The sequence below is a fragment of the Coloeus monedula genome (genome assembly GCF_965178545.1).
Source record: "Coloeus monedula genome assembly, chromosome: 18".
Classification (NCBI taxonomy): domain Eukaryota; kingdom Metazoa; phylum Chordata; class Aves; order Passeriformes; family Corvidae; genus Coloeus; species Coloeus monedula.
Window position 1 is genome coordinate 4,677,438 of NC_138798.1, and position 16,872 is coordinate 4,694,309.

A 16,872-nucleotide genomic window follows, 5' to 3' on the forward strand; every position below is an offset into this window, starting at 1 on the left:
ATGGGCATTTTTACTGCTCCATTCAGAGATTTTTTTCTGCCACAAAGGGACATTTTTATCACTATCAGGTGGGGCTTTTCTGTGAAGACACCTCTGAATAAAGAAGGAATTGAACCACCCTGTTGCTGTAAATATTACAAATGTTCATGTCTTGGGTTTTCTTTGGGAAGGAGCATTCCAGTCCGTGCTGAGGAAGGAGCTGTCTCACCCTTCTGGTGGTTTTCAGCCACACAGGAGTTGGAAAATCAGTTTGGTAAATCATTCCCTGTGCTCTTTCTTTGAGTCAGCTGTGGCCTGCAAGACCAAGTCATTTTTTAATTGAATCTTTAACTTTGCCAGAGTTCTCAAAGCAGTTAATCCATCACAAACCTCTTTGGATTACTCATGAAACCAAGGTTCCTAATTACAGACGGCTTTGATTCAATATTGGACTTTCCTTTACAGAGGTGACGTTAAACACTTGTTTCAAAGGACATTTCCTTTGATATATTTGTATTTTCTTTACTTCCCTCTTCAGCTGTGCTTGAAGGTCAAATAAACAAACTACAGCACTCCTCTCATGAGAAGAAACATCCAGTATGTCTTGAGGAATCCAGGATGAAGATCCTTCCATTTGGATCAACAGGATCTCTACTCTTCTTATGGGTTCAGGCAGCTTGCATTAGTAATTATATACTGTGTGTTTAATTAACAGACACTTCATCATGGAAATTCGATGACATCAGGCCTGGAGGCTGGGATTGTCCTGGAGAAAATGAGCAAGGATTACCACCCAATGTTTGTACAGGCGCTGCTCCTTCCCGTCTGCTCTCCCTGATGTCAGCCCAAGGGCAGCTGTGCCTCACTTCTCCTGCTGCCTCTGGCATCTTTTCTGGAGGAGGGAATTCCTGCAGCCTGGAGAAGCTCCTGGATGAGCCCTTTGCTGCCTGTTTGTGCTGGATCTCCAGCTTTTCTCCTGGCATTGCTTTTGCCGGACACAGAGGCTGTCACTTCTGGTGGGAGAGCAAAAATAGCCACCACAGCAGTGGTTTTTTTTTCAGCCCGACCACTCACGTGAAGGTTGATGTGATGGCACCTCTGGGATGATTTTCCATGCCTGCAGCCAGCCTGGAAATGCTTCTCCAGACAGCACCAACTGCATGAACTTCCCAGCTTTTCCACTCATTAGGTGTTTTTGTTGGCTTTATCCTGGCTGGCAGAACCCCCCTCCTTCCCTGGCCCTGCAGGAGGTCCGTGCTGTGACAGCCCAAAATCCCAGGAGATACAAGGGCTCTGTCATGTGCTGTTGTCCTTTTGACTGAACTCGGAGAGAAAAGGCCTTTGTCCAGTTTGTGGCCAGTGAGCAGTATGCTCCCAAAATTATGGCACAGATTTAGTGACCTGTGTGAGGAGTGAGACTGAAAGGGATTTATTACAGCTTTCCACGCCTCTGTATACCAGTATTTGGGATTTATGGCAGCTTTCCATGACCCTATGTGTCTAAATTTGGGATTTTTAATGGCTCTTGCACGTCAGCATTTGGGCCTTGCAGAACAATTCCCGCTGGAATATTCCCTGCAGCCACACAAGGGAGAGGAAGGATTGTCAGCCACGTTGAGGATGTGGAGCTGAAGTTTTGGGGGTGTGTTTTTGTGGGAAGATTGAGGCGAGGGAGACTGGAGTGGTTTGGATGATGGGTTTTATACATGTGTTTGTTCTGTACAGCATTTTCTGGGAAAATTCACTCCAGACATAAAGGGTTTCAGTGTCTCCCCTTCTATTTTTGGCAGAAGGACAGAGTTAACAAAAATATCACTCCCATATTTGTTGTAGTAATTAACTTCTGTAAGTTCCAGCTACCCAGTCAGGGCACAGCATTGCTGGCTCGGTGACATTCTCTCTGGATGTCTTCCTGTTAGGAAGAAACTTTTAACTCCTCGTCCTAAGGAATTCACCCCAATTTCAGGTGCAAACAGAAGGATTTGTTCATTGTAAGAGTTCACATTTCCCTGATTCCTCGTTTGCCATGTGAATATGAACTTTGAACGGGATCCATTCCTGATCTGATGGCCTGTGCAACACCACCTTGGTGCTACATGAAGCTCATGGATTATCCTGGCTGTGCTGGATTGATCCCAGAATCCCAGAAGGTAGAAAAGACCTCCCAGACCATGAAGTCCAACCTGTGACCGATCCCCACCTTGTTTGGGCTTTAAATGCAACGTAAAAATCTCAAATTCCAATCTTACAATGACAGAATTTCCTCGTGTGTTCTGTTCTGTTCCAGAGGTGCAGCAGGGTTTGGAGAAGCTCATGGAGAGCAGGTTCTGGTTTTCCTGGATTTGACCAGGATCAAATTATCTCCTGTTCCCTCTGTGTTGTTTTGGGGTGGGGTTTTTGTGGTTTGGTTTTTTGTTTTTTGTTTTTTGTTTTTTGGGTTTTTTTTTTTGTCTGCTTTGTTTTTGTTTCCTCTCAACCAGCTTGAGAAAGAATGTGGGTTAGAAACAAAAGATGTCGAGGATTTAATTTAGCCAGACAAAAAATACTCTTTTCAAATGTTAAAACAGGCTGAAAGAGAGGTCTGAGGGCTGGTTTGAAAGGACAGGACTTTGTTCCCAGCGCTGTTCCCAGCAGTGATGGGAGACACTTGGATCCTGAGCTGATGGATCTGCCCTGTGCTGCCTCCTGAAGCTCTTGGCCTGCTAACCTGCTTCATTCTGTAATTAATATATGCATTTATATGATATAATTCACTGGCCAGCTTGCAGTTACCTGGAGAAGAGCTTAAAAAACAGAAACAAAAATATTTGGGAATTTTTAACAGCAGTAGAGCAGTGCTATGTATTAATTGGGATGTTTGGAATTACTGAGGAGGGGGGTGAATAATTGATAAGCATTTTAACCCAAGCAAGAATTCCATTAAATATGAACAAGAGGAGGCTGGGCACGTGGTAAAGGATTTCTCTTTCCCTTTTCACTGCAACCAATCCCTTTGGATCTGGTCACTGAAGACACCTGGCAATGAAATGGGTGTGTGAAAGAGGAGGAAACCAGATATTATGTTACTTAAAAGTCATTCATCATGGCACAGGAAGGCAGGAATCTGAACTCCTGCAATAAATAATCGCTGAGGGTGATCTCTGCACACAAAGGAGCTGTGACAGGGAGCCACTGCCAGCTGCTGAAATGTCCCTGTGACAGCAGGCCAGGAGCTGGGGCTGTGCTGGAGTGAAGGCCAGGAAGAACAGGACACAGGGAAAGGATTTCCTGGGAGCCATCCCATGAGCTGTGCATAGAAGTGAGCTTCCTGCTCCCTGATTTTTCTGGAGGAAAGCAGGAATCTGGGTTCGAGTCTCAAGCCTGAGTTGCAAGGAGTGTTTGAAGAGCTCCATGTGTCCATCACAGCACCCTGGCTCCAGCTACAAAATTGTCATTTTGCAATTGCCAGCAGAGAACTTTATTTCCTTCTCCTTTTAATTCCATTGTTTTTTGGGGTTTTTTGGTGGTTTTTTTTTTTTTGTGTTTTCTTTGCTGAAAGGGTGGTCAGACATTGGAAAGGGCTGCCCAGGGAGGTTTGGAGTCCCCATCCCTGCAGGTGTCCAAGGAAGGACCAGATGTGGCACTCGGTGCTCTGGGCTGGGTAACAAGGTAGGGATCAGCTTAGACTCAGTCTTGGAGAGCTTTCCCAACCCAAATGATCCAACAATTCCTACTCTGTGCAAATTCCTCAACATTCCCTGAGTAATCCCCTTTCCACTGCTGGCATGGAAAGATCTCTTTGGGATTTTATTTTAGCTGGTGGCAACTTCCAGTTGTGATTGTGTGAGAGAGAACAGAGCTGTTCTGGTGGACAGGGTAACACCTTCCTGGCATGTCCAACAGAACAGGTGGACAAGGGATGTCCATGGCACATCCAACAGCTCAGGCCAGCTCACTGAAAAGATCTTCCTTGTCCCTGTAACCAGATGTGGACTTTGGGATTTTCTGTCAGCAAAAAAAGGGATTGGGAGGGATAAATTGGACCTACCTGGAGAGTTTGAGGGGCCACGAGCACCCTTTGTTTTCCATCTCTTGTAACTCTCAGTGACACCCTCAGCTCTGCTCCAACACATTAATTTATTTAAAATTAATGAGTTTTCCTCAGTTTTTCTGCCCCAAAGTCAACAACACACATTTATATGCTTTTCATCTCTGTATTACACCATCTCATGTCATATTAATTTCTCTAGTTCCCTGTCCCTTTCCTGGAAGGTGCCCAGGATCCAGACTGAGTGGCTTGGTAGTGTTGACCTGCATCTCCCAGAAGTTCATCCCTGGGATTTTTACCCTGAAGTTTCGGTGCTGCTCAGTCCTGTAAGTGCTCCCTACCCTCTGTTCCAAATTCAAACACCCACAGCAACGTATCCCCACGCTCCAGATGCACCAGGGAACGAATGGGATAGACCCTGGATGAATTTAATGAATATTTTCTGTGTGGAAGCAGCTGTAGGGATCGCTTGGAGCTCGGGGTGTAGTTTTTCACCAGCTGATGCTGAGTGAGGCTGGCGAGGTGCAGGTGGAACGGCCTCTCCCCAGATCTGGTTACACCACGTCAGGACCCCGGGGAGGAGAAAGGCAGAATTCAATATGTGCATGTGAGAGTGGAGCCCTCATCCTGCACAACGCTGTTTTATTCCAATTACTTCAGGGGAAGTCTGTACCCACCCTGGGCCCTGTCCCCGTGAAGTGAAGAGATCCCAAAGGCTGCAACAATGCTGGGAAGCTGCTAAAATTGCCTCTGGGAGTTGGAATCACATGAAAGATTCATGTGGAGTCTTAGCATCTGCTCCTCCTTTGTGGGATATCTGCACTGTTAATTTTTAAGCACGTCTTAGCCTGGGGAAGGGAGATCCTATAACCAAGGGAATATACATTATTAACCTTAAAGCTCCCAGCTCCTGGCAGCTCCTGCAGCCTCGGCCACTCTGGGTTCTGAAGGGGCAGCTGAGCACCCTCCACCTGCTCCGTGGTGGCATCGAACTGGGATGGCTCTGGCTCAATACACCCAAAGGATGCCCTCCCTAATTTGGGTAGTTTGTAATTAACACAGAACGCCCACACTGACTCATCAAAGATCCCTGGTGCAACTTAATCTCGAGGAAGATACAGTTTCTAGTTCTTATCTTGGAAAAGTGGCCACTAAGTGGATGCAGGTGCCATAGGCCCAAGTCCCCGGCCCCAGTAAATTATTAAAGGCGCTCAATTCGGGTGAGGACATCGTCCCTGCCCGGCTGCCCAGAGTTCCGAGGGACCTCACCCAGGTTCAAAGCCCCTGGTGAATGGTTTCCCTGGAATAATTGGTAACAGCAGCCAGGATGGACGCCCAGGTAACTTAAATTATCATGGCTGTAGTGGGAGATGCATTAACAGAGAGATTTACTCCATGGGGCATTTCCTGCAGGGGGTTGGAGCTGGAGGATTTTTGAGGTCCCTTCCAACCCAATCACTCTGGGATTTGAAGATTTTGATTATCTGTATTAGTATGTAATACTAATTTGAGTGGTGCATTTCTGTAGGTTGAATGATGGGATAATGATCTGAAAATTATATTTTTTATAAAGCACACCACTGATGTAATTCAGTCACAAATATCAGGACTCATTTCCCAAACTTCCTGGTGCAGAAATATATATTGAGTTAATCCTGGACAATGTGGGGTAAGAGTGACTTTTCTCCTCGATTCCTGTGTGCTCCTAAATGCTGCCTTTCCTCCTCTCCTGGCTAATGGCATTTTTGGACTTCAAGACAGAAATATCTTGGAAGCTGGGGCTGGGATGGCATCTCACTTGCATGGTAATGAAGCCTTGACAGAGGAGATGACAGATGGAACTCCAGGATCAATCCAGCTACTTTTTTTTTTTTTTCTTTTTTTCCAACAAGACACTAAAATGGGAAGGTTTATAACGAATTCTAATTAAGGCACAGGTTTCTTGGTGTCTGCTGATGACTTTCTCTCGTCACAGATTTTAGGAAAACTTCCAGGGAAAATTCTGCAGTACTGCACCACTAACACTGGTGAGGGCTGGTTTCCTGAACAGTCCAGTTTAGTTTTCCTAAATGCTCCCGAGGTTCTGGAGCTGGGCTCTTCGGACAGAGGTGTCACAGTCTTGGTGTGGTGCTCTGCAATCTCCATCAAATCCCATCAAAAAACCTGGGCATGGCTTTTGCAAGACAGACATCCAGGTAACCTTGACATTCTCTGTCCGGAGCTGCCTCCTAAGGAACTGGATGAGGGTGAAATTCCTGTGGTCTCCTCGGCAAATATTCCACCTGCCGCAAAATAACTCGGGTAATCCTTGGTTTATTTATTGAGCATTGGTGTGTTGAGACCTGCTCAGAGACAAGAGGCTCCCTGAGCATCTCCTGTCCTCCTCTTCCCGTGGAAAGCTGTGGTCAGTGCTGGGGAGGGACAAGGAGCCCGTGCTCACCCCAGGAAGGTCAGTCCTGCAGCAGCGCCGGGGGCTCGGAGCGTGCTGGAAAAGTTTACCTGGAGGGACTGGGCTGGAGAGAGGCAGCAGGGAGGGAGGCCCTGCAGCTGGGGGGGCTGGAGGGAAGGAAGGAGTGACTCTGAGGCACTGGGAGAGGAGCTGCAGCCAAGGCGGTCAGCTGGGAGCAGAGCCGGAGCTGGACTCCGCAGGGCAGATGGCAGAGCTGGATGCAGAGGCCAAGGAGAAGGAAGGAAATTATTCCCAGAGAGAAGGTGGCAGAGGCAGAGCGTGACAGGCTGAGGCAGAGCGAGAAACACAGTGACCGAAGGCGAGGGAGGATTTAATTTTTAATTAGCCACAATTAATTCCTTCCACATCTGAAGTCTGGTGAGAACACGGAGTGAAAGGAGGTAACGGTGGGTTTGCTTTGGTGGGTCCCCATCAGAGAGGGAGGCAAAGGGGTCTCTCAGGGAGCTGAAGTCCTGAGGGCTGAACTCAGAGCTGCTGGGGGTGTCTGGCTGTGGGACAGTCCTGGTAAATCCCTGGAGTTTTCCTTTTTGCAGCACAGAAGGGATTTTTGCTCTGCATGTGGTGCATGCTCTGGCTGAGTCAGAGGTGGTGGATCCCTCTGTTCAATGATCCAAAATTCGGCAGGAGATTCGGTCCATCCATTGGGATAAGGACCTTGCTTCTGAGGCTTGGAGCTGATGGAGGAACGAGGGAATTTCTTTTCAATAATAATTCCTCCTCAGGAAGGCTTTGATTTAGAGGGGCCTTTTTTCCCCCTCAGATGGGACTCCCTGCCTGGCTATTTACTGTATTGATGACACGAGGCAGAATTCCAGCAAACAGGATGAGCACATTCATTAGTGGGATAATTACTGGGATAATTGTTCCTCTGCGGAGCTGGGACAGGGACAGAGCACTGGCTGCCTTCTCCTTTCTCCCCACTTCCCTGCTTTTCTCCCACATCCTCTCTTTGCTCCTCATCCAGCACCAGGGAAATTCTCTGTCTGATAATTTCCATTCCCTGTAAATAGTCCTCAGGGAGGAATTCTTCCAGGGAAGTCTCCTAAAAGCGACACATCCCTTTCCTCCAAAGCCCCACTGTGTTATTTTTAATATGTGAAACATTTCCATCCCAATCACTGCGGTTATTTCTACTCCCTCAAATAACATTTAGCTCTAAGTATAAAAAACCAGATAAATAATTCACAAAGCTCCTTGTATGAGACTCTTTAAAAGAAACTTGTTCATTTTAGGTACATTTTAAGTTTCAGGGTGAGGAATAGCAACACTTTCTGATTCAAACAGGCACCTAAATCCAATAAAATGTGGCTATTTTGACCCATTTTAACAGGTTTTCCCTGTTTCAGAGGATGACCTTTCCCTCTGTCAGCCGTCCAGAAGCTGTTTAGGAATCAGCTGAGTCCCCTCTGCCTCCACCTGCTCTGCCCTGCCCATTCCCACGTGGAATGAGTACTTTGTGCTTCAGAAGATGTGGGGGAAATTAATTTTCCCCCTCTTTCCTTCTTGGTTTGTCTGAGGCAGCCTTTTTGTAGCAATGTGGAGAAGTGGGGTAAGTCCAGAGCCCTTCCTAAGGTTTTATGCTAATGAGCTCTTTAAACTGGGAATTTCTGGATAATGGCAAGCTGGGATCTGACTGGGAGCAGTGGTTGTCTTCCTTCTCCAAGGAACAGAGGCAGAAGAGATTTTGGGGTGTTTTGGAGAGAATGGTGAGACCAAAGGAAAAGGGAAGGAGCTGACTTTCACCAACGTGGAAAAAAGGGAATTTCTTCTGATCAGTGGAGAAGGGGGCTGGCAACACCAGAGCCTGGGAGCTTGTGATTGCCTGAGGAATCTTGATCCTTCCTTAAACCCAAACCCAGAGGAGCTGCCCTTAGGTCACCCTGATGGGTGTGTCCTGCTACCCTGGGAATGCTGGAGATCCCCCCCCACCTTCTACACTTGCTGTGGAGTAAAACCAACCTGGATGCTCTCAGAGGGGCCACTGTGGCTCTTCATTTTCCTTTTCTGTCCCTGTGGCTGTAAGAAGCCAAGAGCAGAGCATTCCCTTTCCCTTCCCTTGGCTTCAGAGCCACAGGCAGTGATGGATTTTCCTCACAGATCCAACAGCCAGACCCTTCCCACTCTCAAAAATAGCTCTGGTGCACTGCAAGGTACCTTGAGGGGTAGGAAAGGGATGGTTTTGAAGAAAAGATAAATTATTTCCTTTACAGACACTGCTGTATTGAGACTCTTTGCTGGTTGAAGCTGCAGGTCTGGTCTGGTGCCTCTCCTTCTCCCAGGTGGGGAGCAGGAGCTCTCCTGTGAGTCCAGGTGACAGTTCCCAGAATGAAACGCTGATGTGGCCTCTGATAACGTCTCCGTGCCTGACTCCTGAATTGAAATGCTTGAATTGCTTTGTGTGTGAAGGGTCCAGGAAAGCTGGAAGATGTTTTCTGGAGGAGTTTGGAGGAGCTTTTTGCTGTTTATTCCCATCGTGGCTGCGTCTCCAAGCTCAGCTGAAATCCTGTCCTGCCAGTAAATCCTCAGCCAGGCCACGAGTCCGTGCAGGCTCTTCACTGCCCCTCCGGCTCCTCCCACCCAAAACTGCAGCCCTGGCACTGCTGTCCCCTCAACCCTGACAGAGCAGAGCCAGAGCAAGGCCTGTCCTAAATCATTGTGAGCTTTGGGTGACCTTGGCTGGAGCTCCTGAACCAGACCTTGTGTTGCAGCCTCTGCAAATCTCTGGTGTGTAGATGTTCTGGAAGCAGTCCCTGACTTTTGCGGGGCTCTTGTGGAGTGTTAAAAACTGGATTTTCCTGTGGGAACTTGAGTGGTAATCTTGGTTTGGACTGGGATTTGTTGTCCTGGGTGTCACTTGTCTCGTCTGCTCTCAGTTCTGATGCTGACTCACACAGGCAGCTCCTTTCTGCTGGCTGGTGCCCAAAGGGTTTGGTCTTTGGGGGGTGTTGGAACACTCCTACAGGAGGTGTGATCCCAATCTTGCTTTATCAGTGGCTTTCTTGCTGTGTCCATAAATGTGATTTTGGGGCCGTTTCCCTCTGGTTCTTGGTTCTGTCTTGAAGGCTTGTAAATACCCTGGAGGTGTGTTCACCTTGGAGTACATGAATTTACTGTGGTTTAATGCTCCTCTCCCTGTACCTTAGGGACTGTCAGATACTCCAGGACCATCCTTCTCTTTCCTAGAAATTGAATAAATCTGCCCTGCCATATTCCCAGGATTTTTAAGTCTGAATTTTAGTTTTCCAGCTGGAAATCTTGTGCTCTGTCAGCCGGGAAATGCTCTGAAGCATATGGAGTTTACCAGCAATGGATGTTTTCTAATAAACCATCCTGTTCTGCAATTAATAAGGATTCATTAAGGAGCTGCCTCTGGTCCAGCAGCATCAGTAAATCTAAGCTTGAAGAAAACTCTGAAATTTTTATCTAAAAGCCAACAACTGAGAGAATGAGCAGTTCAGTGTCTGTGCTCTGACCTGACAGGATTTGAGCTGGGTTTTACATGGTCCTAAATCTCCCAAGGGTGGTGAAATTGCTGCTGCTTTCCTCGCTCATCCAGCATGCCTGGGGTGCAGGGATGAACACGGAGTTTTGGGCAGCACCTCTGTGTGTGTGAAACAAGCTGGGACAGCAAAAGGGTCCTTCCTCTGAGTTAAAAAGCTATAAAGAAGTGTTTTATGCTCTAAGTCAGGTGCCTGAGCGCTTTGTAACCTGGGAGCACTGGCGCAAACTGGGAATTCTGGGGCGGGAAGCATTTGCCTAACCTGGCCCAGGCTTGCTGGCACCAACCCAAAATCCAAGCTGCTCACATTAACCTGACAGGCCATTGTTTTATTCAAGCTGACGTGCTGAATGGGGCTCTTTTTGCTGATATTCTTTACCTGTCTCGTTGTGTTAAAGTGGGGAGCGCGGGGGGCAGGTGGGCCCAGGCCCCGGCCCCGCTCGCAGGCCTCGGAGCGCCCGGCGCGGCCGACGGGGACCCCGTGGCACAAGAAAGAGTTGCTAAGAACAAATCTCTATTGTTCCCCGTCATCTTTAAATGAGTGTCAAAGTAGGCAGGGGGGCTTTGACCGTTAACCGCACAATTTAGCCGGCCCCTTGTGTCCGGCAGCCCCCTCCGCCTTGGAGCTCCTGGGATGAGAAAAGGCGGCCTCAGCCCCTTCTAAATGGGCCAACTCTTCTCCTTTGTGTGCAGACTGCCCAGTGTGAAATCCGCAGTGACGTTAAATGTTTTCTAATGAATAATTACTGAAAGGAAATGGAGGAATATATGTGTCATGGATTGTAGCGCATTAAAATGTTTTCTTTTGGGCACAAAAATGTTGTCCTTCAGCAGCGCCGCGATTGTTTCAGGGAGCCTTTTGTGGGGGTTTGGATTCTCAATGGATTATCTGTGAGCGCTCGCTTTTCCAATAGGAATCAAAAGGGTCCTTTGGCAAACTAATGTTTTTCAAAATGGCAGCCATGAAGCCCATTTAGTATTTAAAGTTTGGGGTTTAAAGAAATGTTTGAACTCGGGAGATTTTCTCACTTTTTTTCTTTCTTTTGATTTATGAAAGTGAAGTGGTTCACCTCAACCTCTCCTCTATTGAGAAAGACAGACAGTCACCCTTTAACAAGTCTATAGCAGACCATGCCCTGGAGACAGACAAGAGGCCTTAAGAACTCTTGGCGTTTCCCTGGGCTGTTGATTAACCTTAAAACCCTCTTATTCTGTATTCTTTTGAAAAGAAATTAGGTTACAATGTGTAAATTTTTCCACAGTATAATTGTATTTATGAATTCTCCTGCCTCAAGGAGTGTGTACAGTAGTACCAGACAGCCCAACTGCCTCCCCACGCACACAAAATATCCCTTTTCCATGGCTGCTGCATTTCCAAGCGTGGTCCATTTCCAGCATTCCAGTTCTGTTGGAAATCTGAAAGAGGTTTCGAGAGATCTGTGAAAAGTCTCAGCGAAAGATCTAAAAATCAGCTTGTTTTGTTGGCTTTGCTGTGATGGGACGAGCATAACTTGGTCCTGTGGTGGAATCTGCTCTGCTTTAATCCCTTTTTTATGGGATCTGAAAATCAGATCAAAGGAGATGAATTCTCAGGAGCCACACCAGGGTTTCCTCAGGAGGGGGAAAGTGTTCCCACTGCCCTGGGCTGGCTGCTTCTCCTGGGTGGGGATGTGTCACCCCAAGTCCTGCTGCCAAGATCTGACACTCTGAATTTCCTTCGGGAACAATGGGATGAGTCCTGACTGCTCCTGGAGCAGACACGGGGCATCCCTACGGAGCGCTGGAGTCCTGACCTCGAGGTCACTGCCGTAGGAAGATCCAGGATTGCCGGGATGTGTCCGTGCTCCCCCGCTGACCCTGCCAAGTGCCTCTGGCAGAACATCTTCCTTTTCCATTCTCCGTGGTCACGGCCCCTTGGGCCAATTCCTCCAGAGAGCCGAGGGTGGAGCAGAGCCCGAGGGGTTTCTTGTTGTGATCCCTGCAGTCCAGGACTCTTAATGAGCGAATTCCTGGAGCACACGAGGGGAGCAGGATGGGTCAGGGAGCTGCTGACTCTCGCAGTAAACGAGTATTTCCAAAACAGAGCTCCCACGTTCCTGAGGGAATGTGTGTTAACAGCGCTGCTCCGAGCTCAGCTGTGCTGGGCAAGCCTGACACTCTCTATTAAATCTCGTGTCTGTTTTTTATCTCTTTTGTACCACATGACTCCAGGGATGTTCACTTACTGCACCTTCCCGTGGCACCACTTTTATTTGCTTTTATCTCAGGGGTGTAACTCAAGAGAACAGGCTAAATAAAAAAGTTTGGTGTCACAGAAATTCCCATGATGGAGCTGTGTCAGGGAGGGTCAGGTTGGAGATCAGGGAAAGGTTCTTCCCCCAGAGGGTGCTGGGCACTGCCCAGGCTCCCCAGGGAATGGGCACGGCCCTGAGGCTGCCAGAGCTCCAGGAGCGTTGGGACAGCGCTGCCAGGGATGCCCAGGGTGGGATTGTTGGGGTGTCTGGGCAGGGCCAGGGGTTGGATGGGGATCCTGTGGGTCCCTTCCAGCTCAGGATATTCCATGATTTTGTGATGCCAGGTGGAGACAGAGCTGAACATACCCAACTGGGCTTTAGGACTCCTGTGCCCAGCCTTAGATAAGGCTTGAAGTTTTGAGGGGGTTAGGAAGCAGAAGTTTTTCGCAGAGATCAGAACACAAATGTGCTCTGGGTGGGAAGAATTAACTTTCTTTTTTCTTTTCCAAACCCTGATGCTGTTGGGAAACAGAGGGGTGTAAACAACCTGCCTGTTAAAACAGGTGCTTTTCCCACTTCTCTGTGAAAATGTGCCTTACTGAGGGTTTTTTCATTTTAAGTTTTGAAAGGTTTTGTTCATCGTGAGTATTTGTTAGCTGAGGATAAGTCAGAAATGCCTTTGCCTGGCTTGTGCTCTGAGGCACAAGGGAAGAGATCCAATTCCTGAATGCTGCTGGAAGACCGAGGTATCCTGTGGCACAGGAAGGGCTCTTCCATTTCTGGAAGTCCCTTTAGGAGCTCGTCACCCAGTGAGGTGGGACTTGGCTGGGAAGCTCCTTGAATACAGAGCTCTGAATTCATGGAAGCATCACCTGGAGGATGGAGAGGTCACTTGCTCGTGGATTGCTGATTTCCCAAATGGACGGGGTTTATCCTGCTGGAAACCGGGGAAATCTCTGTTGTTGTTGCCTTTGGCAGCTGGGCAGAGGCAGGAAGAGCTGGGAATGGGTGTCCAGCAGGAAAATCATTTCCGAGGGGAGAAAACTGCCTGTTGAAAATGAAAAAAAGAAGGAAAATCCATGGAAACTGCGACTTAAACTGGGTTTTGCAGTGACCTCTAGTGGGAACCAAGCCGGGAGCTGTGGGAAGGGGCTGAGGAGCCTGGCCAGGAGCGATGGGATGTATTTTGTGCCAGGATTTGCCCAAATTGCCCATCAGGAAGGTCAGAGCCCATCGGTTCATCCCCAGAGCCAGCCGTGGGTGTTTTGGTGAGAGGCAGAACCTCCTCGAGCTGCTGTCGGCAGCTCCCGGGACTCGGGTGCTGACAGGTCTTGGATAATTCATTAAAGCAGGAGGATGGCGCATCCCTGCCCGAGGAGGGAGCAGCAAAGAGCCCAACACACGATCCAGGGTGCCCGTGGGCCTCAACTCCAGCCCCTGGAATTCTCTGTGGAAGCAGCACGGGCTGGACAAGGAGGTGAGGGGAGGGTGCAGGTAAAGCAGGACTCAGGTGTGACATAAAACCACCTCGGAACTTGCAGGGCAGTGGAAGGGAAATCCGGCAGCTCCGGGATGGTGTGGGAGTGTGGAGGATCCTTGAGGAGATTTTCTGCTGGTGTGGGTGGAATTGGTGGCCCAAATAAACCCGGGTCTGCTGGGTTTGCACCTTTTGGTGCAGTTTCCTGCGTGGATGGGGAGGCTTTCAAAGGTCCACGGGGTGAGCTCGTGCCCACCTGAGGCTCTCACCTGCACGGTTTGGGCTTTTCCAGAGCTTCCAAAATAGCTGTGGCCTCATAAGTAATTCTCCTTCTCCCTGTACCTTCATCTCTTCTGTTCTGTGACATTAAACCAAAGAAACATCAATGGAGCATCATTTGAGAAATGAACTTTTGATCCTCTGGTGAAGAGAAGTAATCATTTTGCAAAGTTTCTTTCTCCCTAATTTTTAAGGTCGTTTTCTTGCCAGATCTTGCTTCAAACTTGTACAAACTTTGTCAAAGAAATTGGCCTGTTCTGTCTGACCCTTTCTCAGGAGCTGCAGAGCTCAGGAATTTGTGCTGTGATCCCACAGGGCTCCTTGCAGTTTCCCTGTTGACAGACAAATCCCTGTGGGAAAAGCAAAACCCTTCATTGTAGTGAGGGAGAGGTTTTCTGATAGAGCTCGTGTGTTTAGGCAAGAAAGAAATCTCCTGACTCCTGAGTGATGAGGAAAGGAAAATAATCCTTTACAAGAGCAGTGTCTTGCTGGGATCACGTGCCCTGACGAGTCCTGGGGCATCTCTTATTCAGGGAAGCACAAAACTTGCAGTGAACTTCCAGAAATGGGTGGGGACAGGGCAGTAAAGGGGGCTGGGATCGTAAAATTATCAGCACCAGCAATATACTGAGAAAATCTGGGCATGAAATTGCTCAGAAAAGAGTTCAGGAGTTTTGTCTGGTGGCATTTACCATTAACGTACACGGGAAAGAAGTGGGTTAAGGAAACCTGAGCAGCTGGATGCCCAGGGGGAGTCAGGCTGATCCTTTCCTGCTTCCCAGCTGGGAGAGAAGGGAAAAGTATCTTGTCCTGAGAGCTCTGTCAGAAGCAAAATCCTATTATTATTATTATTCTCCTTTCTCTCTCCCCCTTCCATGTTCCTCCCTGCTGTGGCAGTGGGGTCTGTCCAGGTGTTGGTTTGAGAAGCAAAAATCATCCTTTATTCTTTATTTTGTCTTCCAAACCGATGGAGCCTGAGCTAAGGACAGGCACAGCAAATGGATAAGAGCGGTCACGTGCAGAGGAGGGGGAAAAAAGGATATTAATATTAAAAGAAAAAGTGTAGGGAACTTTCTGACAGAAAAGTGGTCACAGTCAGGTCGTGCCCCAGCTAAGGAAAAATGAGGAATTCTGTGTCTTGCCAGCCCCGGGGCTGGGGACAGTCAGCAAAGCAAAAATGTAATTCCTTGTGGGTGAAGTGAGTGCAGGGCTGATTTATTTCTTTTTTATTTAAAGAACTGCTTTCAGGGGATCTTTCTCTCTGGAGTGTTGTGGTCGTGTTGCTGCTGAACATAAATCTCAAAACTCAGCTCACTCTCAAAGAGACAAACGTAAAGAGCAGGCTGGACTAAAATGAGAATAACATTAAAATTCCTGTTTAAGAGCTGATTTTTCTGAGCTTGCCTCAGTCATAAAGGAGATTGTATGGCTGGGTCCTTTGCTCTTCATTTTATGCAGCTCTTCTCCCAAATCCACTGAGCCCCAGTGTCCACCAGTGCCTGCAGGCTCATCCCAAAAACCTCCCTCCAGAGTCAGGCTTTGCCAGAGCTCAGCAGGAACGTTCTACTTTGTGCCTATTTCCAGTTTGCTTCTGCTTTAGAAAAATCAAAATGAAGTTAAGAAAGGGGGCAGAACCTGACGTGGCCCTGCACAAACTGCGCATCGCCGTCCTGTTAGTGCTCGTTGAAAATCTTACACACAACCACAACGTCCCCTTGAGCAGTGGAGCAGCAAAATGGGACAAGCCAATGTCCCCAAGGGCAGCAGGAGAACAGCAAAGGTGCTGGGCTGGTGATCACAGCCTGGAGCCTCCGGAGCTGCTCCGGCTGCTCGGCCACGTTTGCTCCCCTAATTATCCAAGCTTGGATCCCTCCAAGGGAGCTCACTCCAAGGGAATTTACTCCAAGGTAAGCTGCTCCAACTGTACTGAATTAATTTCTCTGGTTTATGCCTTAGGGTAGGAATTTGTCTCCGAACTGGGTGATCCTGGTGTCTGTAAGATCAAGCCAAAGGGAAACCCCGAAAAGGTGACTTTAGCACAATATTACTGTAGAATGTGTGTGATGTAGACAAATCCGTGTGGAATATGCAGGCAAAAAATGGCTTTCTATTTGCTAGCATGAAATTAGCAGCTTGGTTTAATGAAATAAAAAGCACAGGGGATTCTTATAACCTGGGGATCGAGCTTGGCACTCAGCAGTGAGAATTTCCCAAATGAAGTCAATTTCCACCATAAAGAAACAGAAGTGGAGGGTGCAAGAGGATTCTGTTTTGTCAGGGACACCCTTTTTTGCATCTCGCAGCCTCTGGAGAAGGATGGGGGATGCTGGGCAGGGTTTAACCATCCCCAAGTTGCTCTCTGATCAGTCTTATCAGCAGTGGCTGTGGCTCTCGCTGGCGTGTGGGGACATCTGCTGCCAGCCCTGAAAGCTGACTTGGAGCTGCTGCTGGGAAGCGCTGGGAATAACATTCTTGTGCAGAGTGGTGCTGTGGGATGAATCTTTCTTGCCTCCAAGTCAAGCCCCTTGCAGCCTTTCCCAGGGATTCTCCATTTTCATGCTCAGATCTGTATAAAGGGGAAAAACGAAGGATTTGTCTGGTGCCTTCCACTCTTTATTCCAACTTTGTGCTTGCAAAAGTTCTGTCTAAACTGAGTTATTGAGTGTCCAGGTCCCAGCTTCGTCTCCAAGGCTGGATTTGTCTCAGCTCTTCTGGAAACCAGGATCTTCCTCCCTGCTCACAGCAGCGAGTCTGGGACGTCTGGACTGTGAAGAGCTTGGATGGTGTGGAATTGCCATCCTTGGACAAGCTGCAATAATGATCTCCTGGCATTACCTGTGCAAGGCTGATTTGTCCCTGGGGAAGGGCCCTCTCTGCTCCCTCCTCACTCTGTACCCCACAACCTTT